This window comes from Chelonia mydas, chromosome 8, assembly GCF_015237465.2.
Source record: "Chelonia mydas isolate rCheMyd1 chromosome 8, rCheMyd1.pri.v2, whole genome shotgun sequence".
NCBI lineage: Eukaryota > Metazoa > Chordata > Testudines > Cheloniidae > Chelonia > Chelonia mydas.
The window spans coordinates 59125226-59148446 of record NC_057854.1 but is presented as its reverse complement, the minus strand read 5'-3'; the positions used below and the strand labels follow the sequence as shown (position 1 = coordinate 59148446).

Below are 23221 nucleotides of genomic sequence, written 5' to 3'. Positions count from 1 at the left end.
ACTTATTATCATTAATGACGGATTTATTGAAAGATTGAATAAGGTGAAATTTAGCTGAATTGTAGAGATACAGTATTATATTACCATTGATAAATATATTCTAAGTAATTATTATGCTTTCAGCAAACTAAGTACAATATGCTTACTCATTTGAAGTGAAGTTTTAAGCCTTTGAATTCATTATAGACTTATTTGCAATATCAAGCAATAAAGAGTTGGTACATTTACTGGAATGATTTGAAAAATTAGGAATTAATAATACAATTAAATTCGCTTAAGCAAAAAATTAAATAAAACAATTGCCATTAACTGCAATCTACTTGTTGAAAAATGGTTACTTCAATTCCCATTAAACACAGCATTTTGTATGACCAATATTTTACATCTAACTAAACCTGAATTCAGCTCCAATTTTTGTGTGTGCCAATGACTGATTCAGTGATTGATAGCTTGACACCAACTACGTGAGTGTACTGAGATAATCCTATAGCATCTCTCTGATGGCGGAACTCTGGCCTTTAGATTAGCAGTTCTTCAGTTCTAATCCTATCAATTTGCCCATCTACTTGTAAAGAGCATGCAGTGTTGAGCTATCCCTGAGTCCTAAGGGCAGTAAAGAACCTGATTAACACTGGTGATGGAATAAAGTAAACCAGAAAGAGGACAATCATAGGCCTCCAAATTAACCATTTTCTCAGTACATGCTCCTCGACCCCTTACAGAGTAAGTTTTGGAAGCAGCCCTCTCAACTGGAAAAGCATTCTGCTGCCAGTGGTTAAAACTGCTTTAAAATAGGGCTGAGAAAAAGCTTTTAAGACAAAATATATTCAAGGGGGGAGGGATTGCCAATATCCTGACCAGAACCTGAATCTGAAAGTTGTGAGAAAGTAAAACAGAGGAAAGACAAATGGGATCAAGTGAGAAGGTGGAAGGGGGCGTGGAGACATAAGGGAAGAAAAACATTCAAATAGGGGGAAGAGAAACAGAGAACATGAGAAAGAGGGGAAAATGAGAAAGGTGAAGACAAATAATCTAATGTTTTCCTATTATAATCTGCATTAAACTGATACATGGCTGATATTTTCAACCTATACTGCATTTTTAAGATCATCAGATGATTCTTTTCTCTGTTCCTTTTTGCTGAATTTGTTTCCATATATATTCATATATCCATAAACCTAAGATGTTCAAATGGATTCAAAATTAAGCAAAACAAATTCTTCCAACATTAGATGATAATTGAAGATTGTTAAGTGCTTCAGTTATTCTAAAACAGTGTCACTCCGTTGGTTTAAAAAAAGAGAAATAAATTGTTAATATTGATCATTGACCAACTGTAGAACCAATAGAAGCAAGAACATTCAAAACTCAAGATTTCCACCCATCCATCCTCATCACCCTTTGTTGTTTATAACTCTTTTGGGACCTATAGAAGCTGTGACTATCTTGAAACTTGAAATACTTAGACACAATAGACTATTTTAGAGGTCAGGTGGTCACTTGGTTTGATCCTCTCTCACGTACCTAGGAGTGATTATCAGCTACTTGAAATTGCTTTTCTCCCTTCTGTCCCCCCAGATAAGAATTATAATCAATGGGACAAACTGAGCCACTGCTTAGTTTTTACTCCATCTTTAATTAGGCAGAACTCCCACTGGCTGATGGTAGATTTCTTGAGTAAGGCCTGAGTAAACAGTGAGCAGTGGCTTCAGGATTCAATATGTTGATTGGACAGAGAAGGAATCAGACATGTTTCTCCCTTTGTTACCTAATACAGTGAGATCAGCAGCATGAGAGCTTGTTAATACTTAATACTAAAGCAGAGGAGGAATAGCTCCCTCTTGTTGTAGTTTGCACCACATAGGAAACATTATTCACTGACTTACGGAGTAAATCACTTTAGAATAATATGTCTATAGAAGATGCCATGGTATATAAAACTTGCTTCCTTTTTCTATTCTGTTATATGATGAATGGTGCCATTGCCAATACCATAAGATGGAACAATTGCTCAAGTTATGTTATTACCTTATTACTATAAGTGCACTCAGTTCACTGCAGTAGAATGTCTCTTTCCCCCCACCCCCAAACTCCATTGTCATGTGGTATGTTTTCCTGAACTTGGTACATTTGACACTACCTAATACCAGCAAGACAGCAGGAGCTACGAACCAATCAAGTAACACAGAATTAGTCGGTTCCTTAATTCCACCCAGTACTACCGCAAAAGTTTCTTCTGAGAATGACTGGGTCTTAAATGGGAAGAGCAGTACCTGTGTTATCACTATCATTCAGTGCATCTGCCCATCAACTCTAATCCCAATTAGAAGATGGTCGTCACATTTTGGAAACTATCTGGTTTTTATAATAATTCAAATAATCTGGGGAAGGGAAAAATCTAACAGCAGATAAGTAGCTCACTTAAAGAAATATGAGAAAGTAAGAAGGAAACTTACGTCTTCAGTAAGAATTTGAAGAAAAGAATTGCAAAAGAAAATATTCCTTGAGGATCCAACCAATACAACAGAAGTGTATTCAAAGGGTCCTCTCTTTGTCTTCAGCTGATGTCAGCTTGCTAGCATTAAAACATGCCTATAGGGGCAACAGATCTCAGCAACGCTTTATACTTTCTTTATCCTGCAAACAAGCTGAAAAGCTTGTGACCCTTGGTGTAGAGCAGTAGCTATCATTTTAAACACCGACTGGGGGGAAATGTTCTAATCAGATACCTACTCAGTACTTATGGCATTCCATCAGGCAGGAAGTGACATTGAGACAGCAGGTGTCTCTGACCCTAAGTCTATCCAGCAGCAGCTCAAACCAACTACTCCTGCTTATTCTGTTTCACACAGTGTATGTTGATCCCTCCTCTTTCTTTCATCTATGATCTTTCTGATGCTGGCATCAAACACACAAAGTAAACTTTCAAAGCCATTAATGGCCATGATAAAGCCAAGGCCCTCCACTTGTCCAGTTTTGGGCACCATACTTTAGCAAAGAGATGGACAAGTTTGAGGGAGTCCAGAGGACAGCAACAAAAATGATCAAAGGTTTAGAAAACATGACCTCTGAGGTAAAGTTAAAAGAACTGGGCATGTTTAGTCTTGAGGAAAGGAGACTGAAGAGTGACCCAATACCTGTCTCCAAATACAGTAGAACAGGGATCGGCAACCTTTGGCACGCGGCCCATCAGGGAAAGCAGCTGGCAGGCCGGGATGGTTTGTTTACCTGTAGCACCGCAGGTTTGGCTGATTGCAGCTCCCAATGGTTGCAGTTTGCTGATCCAAGCCAATGGGGCCTGCGGGAAGCGGCACGGGCCGAGGGATGTGCTGGGCACCGCTTCCTGCAGCCCCCATTGGCCTGGAGCAGCGAACTGCGACCAGTGGGAGCTGCGATAGGCCGAACCTGTGGACTCTGCAGGTAAACAAACCGTCCCGGTCTGCCAGCGGCTTTCCCTGATGGGCCGCGTGCCAAAGGTTGCCAATCCCAGCAGTAGAACCTCAGAGTTACGGACACCATGGGAATGGAGGTTGTTTGTAACTCTGAACAAACTGTTATGGGATGCTCCTCAGGGCGGACTGCTTGGAGCAGGTGCTCACAGATCTACATTGGCTGCCCAATGTGTGTGTGGGGGTGGGGGGACGGGACAGGCAGCTGGTTCTGGCCCCCTGGCTGCAAGGGTGGTGAGTGAGGCACCCTGGGGCACTGCAGTGTCAGTGGGTGCACGGTGCAGGCTGTGGTCCTTTAAAACTGAGCTGCTCCTCCAGAATGCAGCCTGCAGGCAGGAACTTGGGCTCTGGATCCAGCAGCTTACGCTCCAGGCCAGGTTTCAGTAGCTGCTTGCGAAGTTTCTTTCCTGGGTTCTGAGCCTGCAAGCTTATCCCCCTCCCAGCCAGTAGGGAGGGAGACAGGAAAAGAGCATTCATCACCTCCTACTGTAAGTGGATGCCCCACGCTGAGCAAGTAGGGGGTGGGGATGGGAACAGGCAGCCCAGATGTGCCTACCTTTAAGATGCATTATAGGCACAGTACAGTACTTGCTTTTGTCTCTGCTGCTGCCTGATTGGTTACTTCTGGTTCCCTCTGGTGTCCGGTTGACCGGTCAGTCCATAACTCTGGTGTATGAGGTTCTACTGTATGTTAAAGGCTGTTACAAAGAACACAGTCAGAAATTGTTCTCTATGTCCACTGAAGGAAGGACAGGCAGTAATTAGCTTAATCTGCAGCAAGGGAGATTTAGGTTAGCAACTAGGAAAAACTTTCTAACTCAGTGGTCACCTACCTGTAGATAGCGATTGACTGGTCGATCCTGGAGACTCTTCCAGTTGGTCGTGATCTCCAGCTGCTAAAAGTCCAGCGGTGTAGCAGGGGCTGCCACTAAGACAGGCTCCCTGCCAGCCCCAGCCCCACACCACTCCTGGAAGCAGCCAACATGTTCCTGTGATCTTGTGCATAAAAAGGTTGGAGACCACTGTTCTAACTAATAGGACAGTTAAGCACTAGACTAGGCTTCCAAAAGAAGTTGTGGAATCCCTGTCACTGGAAGTCTTTAAGGACCGGTTGGACAGACACCTGTCAGGGATAATCTATGTGTACTTGGCCCTGCCTCATATTAGGAGGCTGGGGTATATCTACATTGGTATAGCTATACCTCTTACCTATTACTTTCATTTACAATATGAACACAAGTCCTGTTTATCTGTAACAAAGACAGGTATACACAAAGGTGATTCCACTCATTTCAATGGGACTACTTTCATGGAGCAAACTACTATAGTGGGAGATTTGATCCAGGGTTGAAGGTCCAAGTGATGAGTTGAAGTTAAGAAGGTCAGACAGGACATCAGTATAGAAGCTGATGTAATTGAAAATGAGGATGTGGGGGAGGAAGATCGAGGAAAGATGGGGCATAATTTCATTTCAAATATAGTTTAACAAAACTTTACTTTGAGCATTATTCTTACATGAGAGAGTAGCAAATATTCCCAGAGATCACAGAATAAACTGGCACCCACTTTGCCTTCAGAAGAAGTTAGAGGATATGGGCATAGAGGTTGCTTTAACTTGGCTCATATCTTAGTACAGGTGACAACATAGCTTGTTATGAATGTGGAGTGAAATGAAATTGGTCTCCAGTGCATCTACTACTAAACAATGATGCTACTGAACTTCCCAAAACAAATTAATTTGCTTCTCAGAGAGCACACAGCTGCTTGCTTTAGCCCCTGAGGAGCTGCACTTCCAAAGCAAACCATATTACCAAACTACCATACCTTGTGTTGCCATTAAAATGAATACATACTTAGCTTCTTTTAAAACTAATTGAAAATAAAAAGCAGCAGCTGTTCCAGCACACAGCTCACTGCCATCTGTTTGTGGCAGCATCCCCAACAATAGCATGTACAGGATTACCAAGCACTACTGCAGCTGAGATGTGCAATGTTTAGGACGAAGGACAGAATTCACGGAAAATGTTTCAAGTGTTAATGAGTGTATTGCCAGTGAATGAATTCACTCAAGCAAGCAGTTGCCTCTCCCTGCTCTACCATTGGTTAGTGTTGTTGCTGACTAGATGGCTTTTCCCTGGTCCCATTCTTTCAGTCAAATTCTGCACTCAGTTAAACTCCTGCAGCCAGTATGGCTACACCTGGAAGAACTTGACCCTTTGACACGGTCTTTCTCTTGGAACAAATCTTCATTTTTTTTTTTAAATTTTAAAACAGCAAGACTGTATTTTAATAAGACAGATAGTGAATGCTGTGCCACTCAGTGTATCTTCTCTGGAGCCTCCATTCAGGGCATCACTCAAAACTTCTTTATTGTCTGCTTTACTGTTTGATTTAACTCTCTGCCTCCAGAGACTGATGTACTTATTTTTAGTGAGTTCATTGGTTTTGTTTGCAATCTGTTTGTTTTCTTGTATTTATAAGGGCAGATACAGACCTTTGGACATAGGCACCTATATATAAAATGTATATTATAATTATCAAAGGATGACTGCCTATGCTAAAAAGACTCTTAAAACATTAGAGAACTTCAGATAAAATGCCCTTGCAAGTGTGCACAGGAGGACTGAGGGGAGGATACAAAGAGCCTGCAGAAGAGAAGAATGAGGGGGGATTTGAAAGCTGCTTTCCACTACCTGAAAGGGGGTTCCAAAGAGGATGGATCTAGACTGTTCTCAGTGGTAGCAGATGACAGAACAAGGAGGAATGGTCTCAAGTTGCAGTGGGGGAGGTTTAGGTTGGATATTAGGAAAAACTTTTTCACTAGGAGGGTGGTGAAGCACTGGAATGGGCTACCTAGGGAGGTGGTGAAATCTCCTTCCTTTGAGGTCTTTAAGGTCAGGCTTGACAAAGCCCTGGCTGGGATGATTTAGTTGGGGATTAGTCCTGCTTTGAGCAGGGGGTTGGACTAGATGACCTCCTGAGGTCCCTTCCAACCCTGACATTCTATGATTCTATGAAATTAGGCAAACCATGCAAGGATCAGGGACAACTGCAGGCCCTGCACTCATAGGAGCAAATCTACCTCAAAGATCTGGCCTGACTACTATTAGTTATCTTATGAATTGCCAACCTGCAGCTGGAAATTCCTGTGGAACTTTATCTGTAGTTGAAAAAGTTATGCCACACAGACAGGTTTTTCTTCTGCTCCGCACTCATCCCAGGATACACACTCCCAAATACATGTACCCTCTGCCATGCAGTGTGGTGTTTCTGTCTGGTCCCAGAGAGGGAGCACTATGCAGCAGAAGCATCACTACCCTTGGTGAATACTGGGTCCTTTCTTATCCCTTCTTGTGCCCCTTTGCTGCTATTGTAGCATTTAAGGAAGAGAGCATGGAGGCATATTCTGGAATAGCCTTCCAAGGGGAGCAGTGGAGGCAAAAGACATATCTGGCTTCAAGACTAAGCTTGATAAGTTTATGGAGAGGATGGTATGATGGGATAGCCTAATTTTGGTAATTAATTGATCTTTGACTATTAGTGGTAAATATGCCCTATCTCCTGTGATAGGACACTAGATAGGGTAGGATCTGAGTTACTACAGAGAATTCTTTCCTGGGTGTCTAGCTGGTGAGTCTTGCCCACATGCTCAGGGTTCAGCTGATCGCCATATTTGGGGTCAGGAAGGAATTTTCCTCCAAGGCAGATTGGTAGAGGTCCTAGAGGTTTTCGCCTTCCTCTGCAGCGTGGGGCACAAATCACTTGCTGGAGGATTCTCTGCACCTTGAAGTCTTTAAACCATGGGTGGAGGACTTCAATAGCTCAGACATGAGTCAAGGGACTGTTACAGGAGTGGGTGGGTGAGATTCTGTGGCCTGTGTTGTGCATGAGGTCAGACTAGATGATCATAATGGTCCCTTCTGACCTTAAAGTCTATGAGTCACTTGACTATAGTCAGGTTTTTTATGGCTTTCATTGGGATAGCATTTTCTCTTTCTCCAGCAAGCCAATCACAACACTTTAAATCACAAATCTTGAATTTGTATTTTTTTAAAAATAATCTATAAACACAAAGAAATTACATTAAAATTCTGATACAAAATAGCAAAGAAAATGCACAGCATCCCAGTAAATAGAAAACAATCTTCCTATTTTTGTTCCAATATTTAGACACAATAGGCATGATCCTAAACAACATCCTAAATGTGCTCCTTTATGCTTAGATATTAAAAAAACAAGTAGTACATTTCTGGCTTAACTATGAAGTTCCTCACTTTTGCTGCTTTGTGACAGACAATTAACTTTTTAATGCATTTTCACAATGTGAGCTGATATAATGGATCTGTCTAGGAGTCAAGGAATGCTAAAATGAATTCCTTTATTCTGAGAATACAATGAACAGACAAAGATATGAATGCAAGATGTGAAGGATACATCTGCTATCAGCAATAGTGCTAACTACCAGTATTATCTGATAGTATCATACAATAGCTGCTTCTTTTTCACCATGTGACTAAAACCAAGAACATATTACTAACAACTCTGGTGAAAATCTGAAAGGTCAAGAAGAAAATTGACATCTTGTGAACATTTCTGCTATAGTTAGTCATTCACTGCTGCATTGCAAATGTGAACTCGTTAAGAAGTTCTCATTAACAGCATATATTTTATGGCCTTAGGAAAAAAACCAAGCGTCTTTATCTCAAATCATATTCTCAGCTGATGTGCCGTATTATTAAATCTACAGTAGTTATTTTAATGATGCACTGAACTATACTCTTGATTACTCTCATTTAAGGAAACGGTATCTATAAATTATACACCTGATTATGCAAAACCTATATTTTACATGTATTATTTATATCCACTACCCTTTACTATCATTCTATCTAAAACTGAGCATATGAAGCACCAGGGGTTTCAATCCCATCTTTTTGTCTACAACAAAGGGCCGGGGGAGAGATGGGGACACCAGAAGTGCTGCCGAGAACATTGCCGGGAAGAAATGCTAGAGGTGCACAAACTGACTGGAAAACCAAACTAGCAATTGCCGGGAAGAAATGCTAGAGGTGCACAAACTGACTGGAAAACCAAACTAGCAATAAGTAGGCAGGTGTCTTAAGGGAAAACTTGCTAATTTTGAAACCAGTGTGTTTACCTGAAGTCTCAGCATAAATACCTTACTTACTTATGGCTAAAATAAAACAAAACAAATACAACAACAACAGTGAATCATGTTTAATCATGCAGAATATATTCGATGCAAGGGGACTAATCTGTAACTTTATATGAAAATAGTGCTATTTATCTGACTAACCCAAGAGAAAATGTGAGAAGAACGTTGATTTTGTTATATATACCCCTTTTCAAACATAGTCTCTTATGATAGCAATAGAATGTGATCGTGCACATTTGTGTCTCCATATCATTGCACATGCTGCAAATCATCAATTGTGCACTGGAAGCCTTGTTACAAATCCCGAGTTTATCTGGACATAATGGCTTGATAGTGTAAATTCTTAGAAGTACTAATGAACCAAAGATGTAGATTTGGGATCTTATTTCTTTGTGGGAAAAGCAAGGCTGCCTATCTGAAGGAAAAGATTTTAGAGAATTTGGATCAATTACATAAAGATTGGGGGAACCTGGAAAATCTGGAAAGGCCAATTGAAAGGAAAGAAAGTAATTTTGAGGGGATTTAATCTTTCGGGCAGATTCTACCCTGTACTCTGGTGGTACGCAGGGGAGAGAAACGTCTTCTTTTGAGGATTCCTCAGGCCATAGGATAGTCCTCACTTGACAGGGGACTGGTATGGCCTACTCCAATGCCACTGCCTCCCAGACCATGCATGGGGGAAACACTGAGGACATATAAGAACTATGCTGGGGTGCAGCTAAAGTGTGCTGAACTCTGACTAACCTTAGAGGGTTGATGGTTCCTGGGAGATCATTACAAACTGGCCTAGATTAGAGCAGTCCCCAGGCACAGAACTATGCACACAATCAGGGAGTTGTAATGGGCTCCCTGACACATCCCCTTTCTGTTGCAGAGAGAGGGAGCTAGTGAAATCCTGGCCCTTATTTCTACATGCATGGGTTTTATGGCTAACAGTTTCAAATCCCCTAAGGGATTCTGATTTCCTAATTCCCATTAACAGCATCCAAATCCTCAAAGTGGCTTTAAATATAGCATCCCATATAAAATAGTTTACTATATTAAAAGGCCTGGTTTTCAGGTTTACTGAAATCTAGCTTGCCTTTTCATTTGCAATTTTATGTATGGAATTTTTTGCATGCTGTGTTCTGCTCACTGGGAACAGCTTGCACGATCAGGGCCTATGCAACATTAGATTGTGACAGGAGACTGATCACAAAACAGAAAGCAGGGCATTGACAATCTGGTCCTAAATATTTAGCAGCAACATAATGTCTTTTAGTTTTAGTGGTTTGTACTATTATTTATATTTGCAGAGCCCATGTACTCTGTCTCCATATTTTTTAAAGCAGAAATATTTGAAATGGAAATGAAAGTGGACTTTCATTAAAATCATGCGGGAAACATCATGGGAACTAAGAAATGATATTACAATAAAGAGGAGTTATCTTTGGAGAAAAGGAATTTTCTTTCTGATTGCTTAAACACAAATGATGTATTTTTTTAAACACAGTTGTAAGTTGCCAGAGTAACCTTGCTTATAAGAAATGAAGGTCTGTCCATGGAATGAGCAGTCACAACATATTACTATTTGTAACTGCTGAACTCTCCAGAAGAGCCAAGAAAGCTTCAAAGCATGCCAGCTTCAGAGGAGAAGGTCTAGAGAAGAGTCCATTTTCTAGATTGGTGCTGAGAGGAATGTTACCATTGTTGTGGGCTCTTAAACATCTCTGAGATTTCCTAAGGCTTGGGACATACAGTAAGTCTACATAGGGAATTTGAACATTGTTAGTCAGCATGGGTGGGATTTTCCAAAGGAAATTAGGCATTGACATAACTCTGTTCCTGCTCAAGCCAGTGGTAACATTCCCACTGACTTCAGTGGGAGTGCAGTTTAAGCCAATGCTGACCAGTTATGTAAATCCCATCTCATTTTTACAAGTGAGGCAGCATATACACCGAATAGAATTATGGCTAATATAGCTGGTGCTGATGTTCAGGGGATATTTCAAAAGAAGCAAAAATATGGATGAGGAGGATGTGGAGAACTGGGACATATCTGTGTTGTTTTTATGAATATTGTGCATGCCTGTGTGTGTTTATGATGGATTACTTGTTATGAAGTTAGATCAAATGGGGCCTCTTGAGGGAACAGAGCATGGAAGGCAACCGTGTCCTACATAAGGTGCAGCCCAACAAAAATATCAGGCACAATAGCCAGGTTTTGCCAAGACTAAGAACCTGCAGATCAAAAGACATCCCGATCAGTTAAAACGTATGCTCTGGAGAGAGGGAGTGGGGAAGCTCTAGCAGCTGTAGCAGACTGACATAAACTGATGGATTGTCAGAGTCTGCAGCAAGCAGGCTTTAATTTGGTCCAAAAGACTGGGGGACACCAAGGCTAACCCGTGTCTGTCTACGGACTTGAGGGGAATGCCAAATATAGGTAAGGTAGTATGAGTATAGGTCTGTGTTCAATCAGTTTTGTTTTTTTATTTTTGTGTTTTTGAGTGCTGTGTGCCTTTTGGCAAATAAATCTCAGGAAACTGCTTCTATGTTAAACTTCTAACAAGATATAGGTAATCACAGACAAATACACTTAGCAACCATTCTTTGATTCTTATCAACACAAAGTGAATGAGTTGGGGATTGCTAGCCTAATTAACATTTCCTTGATACCCATATATCACGGATTATTTTGATAATTTTGATAATTGTAATTTTGATTACAATTGCAATGCCTCTTTTTAAATTGTTCTGGGTTATACACAGGTTATCTTGTTTGCCAACACCACAGCTTCCAAGGGAGATTGTGGAATCCCCATTATTGGAGGTTTAAGACAGGTTGGACAAACACTTGTCAGGAATGGTCTAGATTTACTTGGTCCTGTCTCAGCACAAGGGGCTGGACTTCATCACCTCACAAGGTGCCTTCCAGCCCTAACATTTCTATGATTCTCTGTCACTACACAGGAGAAGCGGAAGCACCCTAAAAGTGGGAGGGCACAGGTGCCTGAACCATGGCCCTGCCCCTGGGCTTCTCCACCCCTGAGGCCCTGCCCTAACACTGCCCCTTCTCCCTAAGGCCCCACCTTTGTGCTGCCAATCCCACCGAGTCCCCGCCCTCACACTGCCTCTTCCCCCAAAACCCCACTCCTGAGCCAACTCTTCCCTCAAGGACCTACCCTTTGCTCACCTCTCTCTGTCCTCTCCCCCGTCGCTTGCCCTTACTGCCAGTAAAAAGTGGGAGGGCCATGGCCCCCGCCTCCCGCCCTGTTCCAGAACCCCTGGCACTGCATACTCTTATCGTCCACAAGCTCAGTGGATTATCCCCAGGAAAAAAATCTGGTAGGTGTCAAGCCCATTGCCTGTTAGGTATTATGGTTAGTTGGAGCTGTATAAGCCGGAGATTCAGTTAGAGAATGATTGGATCACAGGTCTCACCTCAAAGAGAAGTGGAGGTACAGGCCTGTCACTTGAAAGGGGTACACTTGGAGGTCTAGACAAAGGTCTCAGAAGGAGCAGCTTACTCAAGGACCATGACAGAAAGCATTAAAAAACAATGTGACTAACCTACAATGGCTCATAGAATCATAGAATATGAGGGTTGGAAGGGACCTCAGGAGGTCATCTAGTCCAACCCCCTGCTCAAAGCAGGACCAATTCCCAACTAAATCATCCCAGCCAAGGCTTTGTCAAGTCTGACCTTAAAAACCTCTAAGGAAGGAGTTTCCACCACCTCCTTAGGTAACCCATTCCAGTGCTTCACCAACCTCCTACTGAAAAAGTTTTTCCTAACACCCAACCTAAACCTCCCCCACTGCAACTTGAGACCATTACTCCTCATTCTGTCATCTGGTACCACTGAGACGTCTCACCTCATGAGACGGGTGAAGATGTCAGCACTCCGTCATACAATTTCTAAAAGGTTCCTTGAAGGAGATAAATCACCCTTTCCACACATTTCAGAGTAACAGCCGTGTTAGTCTGTATCCGCAAAAAGAAAAGGAGTACTTGTGGCACCTTAGCGACTAACACATTTATTTGAGCATAAGCTTTCGTGAGCTACAGCTCAACTTTTAACCAAGTTTGTACACACTTAGTGGCATGTTTGGCTCTAAACAGGATATATGTCCACATACCTCCTGGTTAAAACTTGATTAGTATCTAGGGCAGCAAATACTATAAAATGGATTGAATTACCCACCTTAGTTCTTGAGATGAGTTCCTTAAGAGCCTCTGTTAAAAGTTCCAGTGCAAAGTACGTGTACTCTCTCTTTAAAAAAAACATTACTAAGCCTAAGGAGCTCAGAGGGAACAATCTTGATATCTCTGAAATATGATCAAAGTCCAAAGTATTAATTAATGTGCTTGCCCAAAGTCTGAGAACTGAAATTTGACCCATTCTAACCTCTTTTGCACATCCAAAAAGGAAACAAAATTATCACTTTCAAAGAACTTTTCAGGCTATAATATGTGCTTCTCAGTTCAGTTCTGCCAGTTTAGTTTTATAGACATATTGTTCCATACATAAGCTTTTTATTAAACCCAAGCACTTAAACCAATTTTTAAATGTAAGTTATTCTACAATCGCCAAACATATCAAATTTTGGCATTGCTGGTGATTAATGTTCTTTACTGAAAATAAACTTACATAATTGGGCCACATTCAATAATGTATCTCGCAGTTTCAGGACAAGATGAGCTATTTGGAGGAAATATGGACTCATTCTATTATCTATTCTGGCAGAGCCAGGGTATACAGCTCAAAGTGTAAAATAATTTTGTTTGCTTTTTTACTATTTTCGAAGGACAGAAGAATATGTTAATATTTCATATTATATATGTGTGTGTGTGTATACTAGGGCTGTTGATCAATCACAGTTAACTCATGTGATTAACTCAAAAAATTAATCGCGATTATAAAATTAATCGTGATTAATCACACTGTTAAACAATAGAACACCAATTGGAATTTATTAAATATTGTGGATGTTTTTCTACATTTTCAAATATATTGATTTCAATTACAATACAGAATACAAAATCTACAGTACTCACTTTATATTATTTTTTAAAATGATAAAAAAGAAATAGTATTTTTCAATGAATCTCATACAAGTACTGTAGTGCAATCTCTTTATCATGAAAGTGCAACTTATAAAAGTAGTTTTTTGGGTTACATAACTGCACTCAAAAACAAAACAATGTAAAACTTTAGAGCCTACAAGTCCATTCAGTCCTACTTCTTGTTCAGCCAATTGCTAAGAGAAACAAGTTTGTTTATATTTACAGGAGATAATGCTGTCCACTTCTCAGTTACATTACCTGAAGTGAGAACAGATGTTTGCATGGCACTGTTGTAGCTGCGTTGCAAGATATTTATGTGCCAGATGTGCTAAAGATTCATATGCCTCTTCATGCTTCAGCCTAGCGTGACCAGATGTCCTGATTTTATAGGGACAGTCCTGATATTTGGGGCTTTTTCTTATAATAGTTGCCAATTACCCCCTGTCCCGATTTTTCACACTTACTATCTGGTCACCCTACTTCAGCCATCGTTCCAGAGGACATGCTTCTATACTGATGATGCTCATTAAAAAAATAATACATTAATTAAATTTGTGACTGAATGCCTTGGGGGAGAATTGTATGTCTCCTGCTTTTTTTTACCCGAATTCTGCCATATATTTCATGTTATAGCAGTCTCGGATGATGACCCAGCACATGCTTGTTTTAAGCACATTTTCACTGCAAATTTGACAAAATGCAAAGAAGGTACCAGTGTGAAATTTCTAAAGATAGCTACAGCACTCGATCCAAGATTTAAGAATCTGAAGTGCCTTCCAAAATCTGAGAAAGATGAGGTGTGGAGCATGCTTTCAGAAGTCTTAAAAGAGCAACATTTTGATACAGAAACTACAGAACCCAAATCACCAAAAAAGAAAATCAACCTTCTGCTGGTGGCCTCTGACTCAGATGATGAAAATGAACATGCATTGCTTTGGATCGTTATCGAGCAGAACCCATCATCAGCATGGACAAATGTAGTAGGTGAATTGAAAATACTATTTCTTTTGTTTTTTTACAGAGCAAATATCTGTAATCAAAAATAAATATAAAGTGAGCACTGTACACTTGGTATTCCGTGTTGTAATTGAAATCAATATATATGAAAAAGTAGAAAACATCCAAAATATTTAAATAAATGGTACTCTATTATTGTTTAGCAGCACGATTAATCATGAATTATTTTTTTAATTGAGCGATTAATCGCGTAATTAATTTTTTAAATTGCACAATTAATCACAATTAATTTTTCTAATTGCTTGACAGCCCTAATATATATTAGGTTTTTTCTAGAATTTGAACAGTTTCTGATCTAAAATACAAGGCAAGTATCTTGAATAATTAGCTAAAAAAGTAATAACATTTCCCAAATTAACCATGAAGTTCACAGAACACTAACAAAAGTGAAAGGAGAAGGAATCTGTGACATTTGATTATACTGGGCAAAGAATCATAACATGGGTGAACTTTAGTTTTACTGCAAACTTTCTGAAGGTAAGCCCCAAAAAATTCTTGCATGGATTTGACTACTGTGACTTGATATTTTGTGATATGACAAGCAGGTCATCCACGATTCAGCAGAGAAGAGAAAGTGGCTTAAATGCATCCTGGGTGTTTTTCCAGTGAAATGGATTTCCACCAGGGATTAATTTGGCCCAGCTTAATCTAGCAGTTGCCGAAGTGAAGAAGAAAATGTTTAGCTTTTCTTCAGTTTTCACAAGGGTTACATAATTGTGGTGATTAACTTATCTGAAAGGAAAAAGCTTTGTGTGGCCCATGACAGTTTAACAGTTGCTTCACATCATAGTCACGGACAGGGGCACAGAGAACTTCTAAGTGACTAAAAAGAAAATGTCATATTTTCCTGCAAAATAATCCTTTATGGAGGGCAGTCTATCCCCTCCTACTGGGAAATGATAGACAAAAGAACTGTTAATCACTGTCACCCTATAATAGCCTTTCAACATCCCACCCACCTTCGCTTTCCAGGTACGTATGAAAAAGGCCATCAACTACTGCAGAACCTAAGCTTTCATGACAAAAATAAAATAAAAGTTTCTATCCAATATAATTGTGGAGAAAACCTTAAAAACATGAACCAACTTGTGAGAGTAGTTGGTTGTATTACACATTCTGGTCTATACGGGAAGCATCACTCATTCTGCTTCAGTCCAGCAGAAACTGCTGTGATTCCCCATCCCGCAGTGAATCCTGGAGTCCTTACGCTCCTCATCCTGGAGTCCTTACACTCCTCATCCTGAACCAACATGGGAGGAGGAATGAAAAATCTATAGTACCTCTTGGATTCATCTCCTCTTCCTGGGTGAAACCTCCTTACTGTCTGAGGCCATGCCAGAGAATACCTGCTCTGCCCCCTTCAGCCTCCTTCTCCCCATGGCCAGATGAGCCTTCCAATCTTTTCCTTCTGTGGAGATCTAGTATTTCCTTTTCAGAGCTAAGGAAAGGAAAAGAAAACAGTCTGTTTCTTACCTCCCAAAGATCCCTGCAGCTCTCTTAAGCAATGAACAAGAGTAGAGCAGACCCCTAATGACTTCAGGTTGGCATGTCACCTACAAACAAGGGCCAGATCAATTTATTTCTTCACAACAAGAGCCTACATGACCAAAAGAAAACATACCAGGACTGAGATTGTTGACAGGACTGGAAAAGCAGTGAACCTACTTCCCTTGCTTCTTCCCAGCAGCTGCTCCTTCCCCCTAAGAGCACCCTCATTTTACTTTCTTATTTCAGGCATCCATGGGGAGTATGAAGAGCTGGGGCTTCTTGGGGGAACCCATTCATGCTTTGCTTTGGATTCAGGAGGGTACAGCAGTTCATTGGGTAAGGAAGCATCTTGGGAACAGCAGTAGGAAGTTCTCCTTGGAAGTCTTAGATTGTCAAGCTCAAAACTCTAAAGAAACCTCCGCAGGTTAGTTCATTTCCAGCACCTGCAACTAAACTGCAGAGTTAATTTCACTAGATCTGAAGGATTCACACAGACTAACAAACTCAGTGATATCTGTAATTTGGAAATATGGGTTAGCCTTTTTACTGTATGTATTTATTCTTGTCATTTAGACTCAAATCCAAATTCGTTTCCGTTATCCACAGAAAACAGACTCATTTTCGTCTATCACTTAAAAAAGGCCGCTTCAGAAAATCTGTTTATTAAATAATTATAATGTTGAAGATACCCCTACTAATAAACAATTATACTTTGAGTTCAGAAACCAATTAAGACTAAGTTTTTATAAAGTATAGCCAAGTACCTGTATAAAAGAGAACCATATATCTGTATTTATGTAAATAGCTAATAGATAAGTATTCGTAGATGGTGCTCAAGGATATGCAGCATAGTTCCTTGGTTTTGTAGGACCAATTCAAACTTGTTATTGCCTTCTTCTCTGACACTCTTTACATGAACTCTTAGCAGTAGCCACAACTTTGTCAAAACAACAAGACAGTATAAAAAAAAGTGGACTGTCTTTTCGTTCTTTGCTTATATACTGCTTAGCATGATGGGGTCCTGGTGCAGGACTGGTGCTCCTAGGCAGTATGATAATATAGTTAATTAATTAACAACAACCAACAACATACTCTGACAGTGAATTGACCTGGGAAGCAACAGCACAACAATTGAACCACTATCATCCAGCTATACCAAAAAAGGACAGAAGACATTGTGGGTTTAATTAGGCTGCAACTTTATTATTAGATGTCTGGGACTACCTGGCAGATAAAAGTGTACAGTGCAGGTAACCCCCTTGTTCATTCCATAATTAGCTGGGGGGCTTCTGCCAGCTCCCCCTCTTTTTCCACCCAGATCCCCACAGCCAATCCATTGCTGGGACCTTATTATCCATCATCACCCTCCCAGAAGGGTTAAGGTGGGCTGTAAGAAAAGGGGGTTGGCTCCCTGCTGTACCAATCATAGGAGTCCCCACACACCCTTGTTCTATTCCTCTAATGAACACCTCCTTTTTAAGTCCTTTTCCAAACCATTGTATACCTTCCCTCCGGAGTACCTGCACTGGACATCTGCCACATTCTTACATAATGAGTTGTGACATATAGCCTACCACCCTTCATGCTGTGCATGAACAAAGCCCTTCCTGAGCCCACTATGGAGAAGGCGAAAAAAACCCAACTTCACTTAGGCCAATCTGGTAGTAAGGGAAAAATTCCTTCCTATCCCCCTAAAAAGGGGAGGCTAGTGCAATGCCCACAGCAGTTCTTGACCAACCTGGTATTTCATCACCTAAAGAGGAGAGGGGGGTGCTGCCTCAGCCTGTTCCATATAAAAGGGGGCTTCTCACACAGGACTGCCCCTTTTAAAACCCTTCTGCCCATCCACTTCCCAGGGGATGAGTCAGCATCATCATGCTAGCTCCTTGTCCCCTTCTGCAGCAGTTTTCCTCTCTTTCCCTCCAACCCAGCCATAAAGCATTGTTGCCTTCATTTGGCCAGCCAGACATATATGTCTCCACTTAAAGGTATGGTGCAGTCATTGGTCCCTCCCATTTCAGAACTCACTGGAGCTGGTTGGAAATTTTCTGACAAAATGTTTTTCCCCTGAAAAAATTTGTCAAAAGCAAAAACATTTCACGAAAAAATGAAAAATTGATGCAAATGTGTTTAAAAAAAAACCCTGAAAAACCCATTTTGATAAGGTTGAAACCCTTTTCAGAACTGATTGTTTCGGGTTTTCATTTCAAACCAACTTTGTTTCAATTTTTAAAAAATATATATTACTTCATCAACCCAAGATGAAGGAGTTCTCTTCAGAATTTTATTTCATGGGAAGTTTCCAATATTTTTGGTATTGTTCCATTTCAGTATGGGAAAATTTTCAAAATCACAGATACTCCCATGAAAACTCTGCTTCCTTCCCAGCTCTAATATTTGTGTAACACTAAGCACCCTAACTGTCTATAGATTTTAAAGGGCCTACTTAATGTGACGGTCACAACGGGTCTTCATAATTCCAAGACCAAGTCAAGTCTACAGTGTTTAATAAGCTACTAGGCCAAGAAAATGACCAAATATTGCACTGAAATTCAAGATGTTCCCATGGGTCCAACCTTCACTGGTATGGTAGGGTGGACGGATACCTGATAAATGAGAAAGGGCATCTTCCTATCTTTCTTCTAGCAACCCTTTCCCCCATTGCTTTTAACCTTTTCCAAAATGCTAATATAACTCTTGCTGCTAGGACATACTATCACAAGTTGCCAACCTTCTGAAAAATCAAGAAATAAAACTTTTACCTGAAGTTGATCTGCATTTAGGCTGCCAGACTCCATAATGGACTATATTGTGAGTCTCACAATAGTGTGGGTTTGAACTTCTCATGCAAAATATCCAGAAATGTGCTATTACTCAAAACACAACACAAATACAAGCCATACACAAGCACATAATGAAGAGTGGAAAAAGCAACAAATACTAACAAGCTCAATTAAACCTTCAGCAAAAGATCAAAAACAAATGGAGAGTGCATAAGAGCTGGTATGTGCAACAGTACGTTTGATACAGAAAAGGGGTTACTTCCATCCATTCCTGCCCATTGGCCAATCCTAGCATTTGATAGAGCTTCCAAGATGGACCACAAATAGCCTTCCTAACAATAGGAGTACTTGTGGCACCTTAGAGACTAACAAATTTATTTGAGCATAAGCTTTTGTGAGCTACAGCTCACTTCATCGGATGCATGCAGTGGAAAATACAGTGGGGAGATTTTATATACACAGAGAACATGAAACAATGGGTGTTACCATACACACTGTAATGGAGTGATCAGGTAAGGTGAGCTATTACCAGCAGGAGAGAGAAAAAAATCCTTTTGTAGAGATAATCAAGGTGGGCCATTTCCAGCAGTTGACAAGAACATGTGAGGAACAGTGTGGGGGGGGGGGGGGTTAAACATGGGGAAATAGTTTTACTTTGTGTAATGACATATCCACTCCCAGTCTTTATTCAAGCCTAACGTAATGGTGTCCAATTTGCAAATTAATTCCAATTCAGCAGTCACTCATTGGAGTCTGTTTTTGAAGTTTTTTTGTTGAGGAATTGCAACTTTTAGGTCTGTAATCGAGTGACCAGAGAGACTGAAGTGTTCTCCAACTGGTTTTTGAATGTTACAATTCCTGACGTCTGACTTGTGTCCATTTATTCTTTTACGTAGAGACTGTCCGGTTTGGCCAATGTACATGGCAGAGGGGCATTGCTGGCACATGCTGGCATATATCACATTGGTAGATGTGCAGGTGAATGAGCCTCTGATAGTGTGGCTGATATGATTAGGCCCTATGATGGTGTCCCCCGAATAGATATGTGGATGCAGTTGGCAACGGGCTTTGTTGCAAGGATAGGTTCCTGGGTTTGTGTTTTTGTTGTGTGATGTAGGGTTGCTGGTGAGTATTTGCTTCTGTGGTGACCTAGAATCGTATTTTCGACGTCTCCAATTCAAGGAATATTTCCAATACACCTCTGAACAGCATATTAACCCACAGAATCCTTCCTACCAACACTACAAAAAGAAGGATTCTGGGTGGACTCCTCCTGAAGGTCGAAACAAGAGACTGGACTTCTACATAGAGTACTTCTGCCGACGTGCACGGGCTGAAATTGTGGAAAAGCAGCATCACTTGCCCCAGAACCTCAGCCGTGCAGAACACAATGCCATCCACAGCCTCAGAAACAACTCTGACATCATAATCATAATCAAAAATCCTGGACGCCCCATCATCTCAGGCATTGGCACCCTGACAGCACGATTGTCTGGCTATGTAGACTCCCTCCTCAGGCCCTATGCTACCAGCACTCCCAGCTACCTTCGAGACACCACTGACTTCCTGAGGAAACTACAGTCCATCAGTGATCTTCCTGATAACACCATCCTGGCCACTATGGATGTAGAAGCCCTCTACACCAACATTCCACACAAAGATGGACTACAAGCCATCAAGAACACTATCCCTGATAATGTCACAGCTAACCTGGTGGCTGAACTTTGTGACTGTGTCCTTACCCATAACTATTTTACATTTGGGGACAATGTATTCCTTCAAATCAGCGGCACTGCTATGGGTACCCGCATGGCCCCACAATATGCCAACATTTTTATGCCTGACTTAGAACAACGCTTCTTCAGCTCTTGTCCCCTAATGCCCCTACTCTACTTGTGCTACATTGATGACATCTTCATCATCTGGACCCATGGAAAAGAAGCCCTTGAGGAATTCCACCATGATTTCAACAATTTCCATCCCACCATCAACCTCAGCCTGGACCAGTCCACACAAGAGAACAACTTCCTGGACACTATAGAGCTAATAAGTGATGGTCGCATAAACACCACCCTATACTGGAAACCTACATGCCTCCAGCTTTCATCCAGACCACACCACATGATCCATTGTCTACAGCCAATCTCTATGATGCAACCGCATTTGCTCCAATCCCTCAGACAGAGACAAACACCTACAAGATCTCTATCAAGAAATCTTACAACTATAATACCCACCTGCTGAAGTGAAGAAACAGATTGACAGAGCCAGAAGAGTACCCAGAAGTTACCTACTACAGGACAGGCCCAACAAAGAAAAGCATAGCATCATAGAATATCAGGGTTGGAAGGGACCTCAGGAGGTCATCAAGTCCAACCCCCTGCTCAAAGCAGGACCAATCCCCAACTAAATCATCCCAGACAGGGCTTTGTCAAGCCTGACCTTAAAAGCTTCTAAGGATGGAGATTCCACCACCTCCCTAGGTAACCCATTCCAGTATTTCACCACCCTCCTAGCGAAAAAGTTTTTCCTAACATCCAACCTAAACCTCCCCCACTGAAACTTGAGACCATTACTCCTCGTTCTGTCATCTGCTACCACTGAGAACAGTCCAGATCGATCCTCTTTGGAACCCCCTTTCAAGTAGTTGAAAGCAGCTATCAAATCCCCCCTCATTCTTCTCTTCCGCAGACTAAACAATCCCAGTTCCCTCAGCCTCTCCTCATAAGTCATGTGTTCCAGTCCCCTAATCATTTTTGTTGCCCTCCGCTGGACACAAAAATTTCCAATTTTTTCACATCCTTCTTGTAGTGTGGGGCCCACAACTGGACACAGTACTCCAGATGAGGCCTCACCAATGTCGAATAGAGGGGAATGAACACGTCCCTCGATCTGCTGGCAATGCCCCTACTTATACAGTCCCAAATGCCATTAGCCTTCTTGGCAACAAGGGCACACTGTTGACTCATATCCAGCTTCTCATCCACTGTAACTCCTAGGTCCTTTTCTGCAGAACTGCTGCCTAGCCATTCGGTCCCTAGTCTGTAGCAGTGCATGGGATTCTTCCGTCCTAAGTGCAGGACTCTGCACTTGTCCTTGCTGAACCTCATCAGATTTCTTTTGGCCGAATCCTCTAATTTGTCTAGGTCCCTCTGTATCCTATCCCTACCCTCCAGCGTATCAGAACACCACTAGCCATCACCTTCAGCCCCCAACTAATACCTCTCTAGTGCATCATCAGGGATCTACAATCTATCCTGAAGGACGATCCCTCACTATCACAGATCTTGGGAGACAGGCCAGTCCTTGCTTACAGACAGCCCCCCAACCTGAAGCAAATACTCACCGGCAACCACACATCACACAACAAAAACACGAACCCAGGAACCTATCCTTGCAACAAAGCCCATTGCCAACTGTGTCCATATATCTATTCAGGGGACACCATCATAGGGCCTAATCACATCAGCCACACTATCAGAGGCTCATTCACCTGCACATCTACCAATGTGATATATGCCAGCATGTGCCAGCAATGCCCCTCTGCCATGTACATTGGCCAAACTGGACAGTCTCTACACAAAAGAATTAATGGACACAAATCAGACGTCAGGAATTGTAACATTCAAAAACCAGTCGGAGAACACTTCAATCTCTCTGTTCACTCAATTACAAACCTAAAAGTGGCAATTCTTCAACAAAAAAGACTTCAAAAACAGACTCCAATGAGTGACTGCTGAACTGGAATTAATTTGCAAACTGGACACCATTACATTAGGCTTGAATAAAGACTGGGAATGGATGTGTCATTACACAAAGTAAAACTATTTCCCCATGTTTATTCCCCTCCGCCCCCGCCCCGTTCGTCACAGGTTCTTGTCAATTGCTGGAAATGGCCCACCTTGATTATCACTACAAAAGGCTTTTTTTCTCTCCTGCTGGTAATAGCTCACCTTACCTGATCACTCTCGTTACAGTGTGTATGGTAACACCCATTGTTTCATGTTCTCTGTGTATATAAAATCTCCCCACTGTATTTTCCACTGCATGCATCCGATGAAGTGAGCTGTAGCTCACGAAAGCTTATGCTCAGATAAATTGGTTAGTCTCCAAGGTGCCACAAGTATTCCTTTTCTTTTTGCGCATACAGACTAACACGGCTGCTAGTCTGAAAGCTTCCTAACAATGTGAGCCTTCTGTCTGCCCCGATGCTGTATAGGAAGGTGTGTCAATTCTTGGGCCCTACTCTGACTAACCAA

General features: G+C 41.4%; 1 long non-coding RNA gene across 1 annotated transcript in view; it reads right to left on the bottom strand.

Annotated features, from left to right (window-relative positions):
* Positions 1–23221, bottom strand: part of LOC122466799 — a 433007-nt gene that overhangs the window by 243211 nt on the left and 166575 nt on the right. Inside the window, exon 2 of the long non-coding RNA XR_006292620.1 lies at positions 15972–16129. This is a non-coding gene — a long non-coding RNA (uncharacterized LOC122466799). The remainder of the gene's footprint in view (positions 1–15971; positions 16130–23221) is intronic.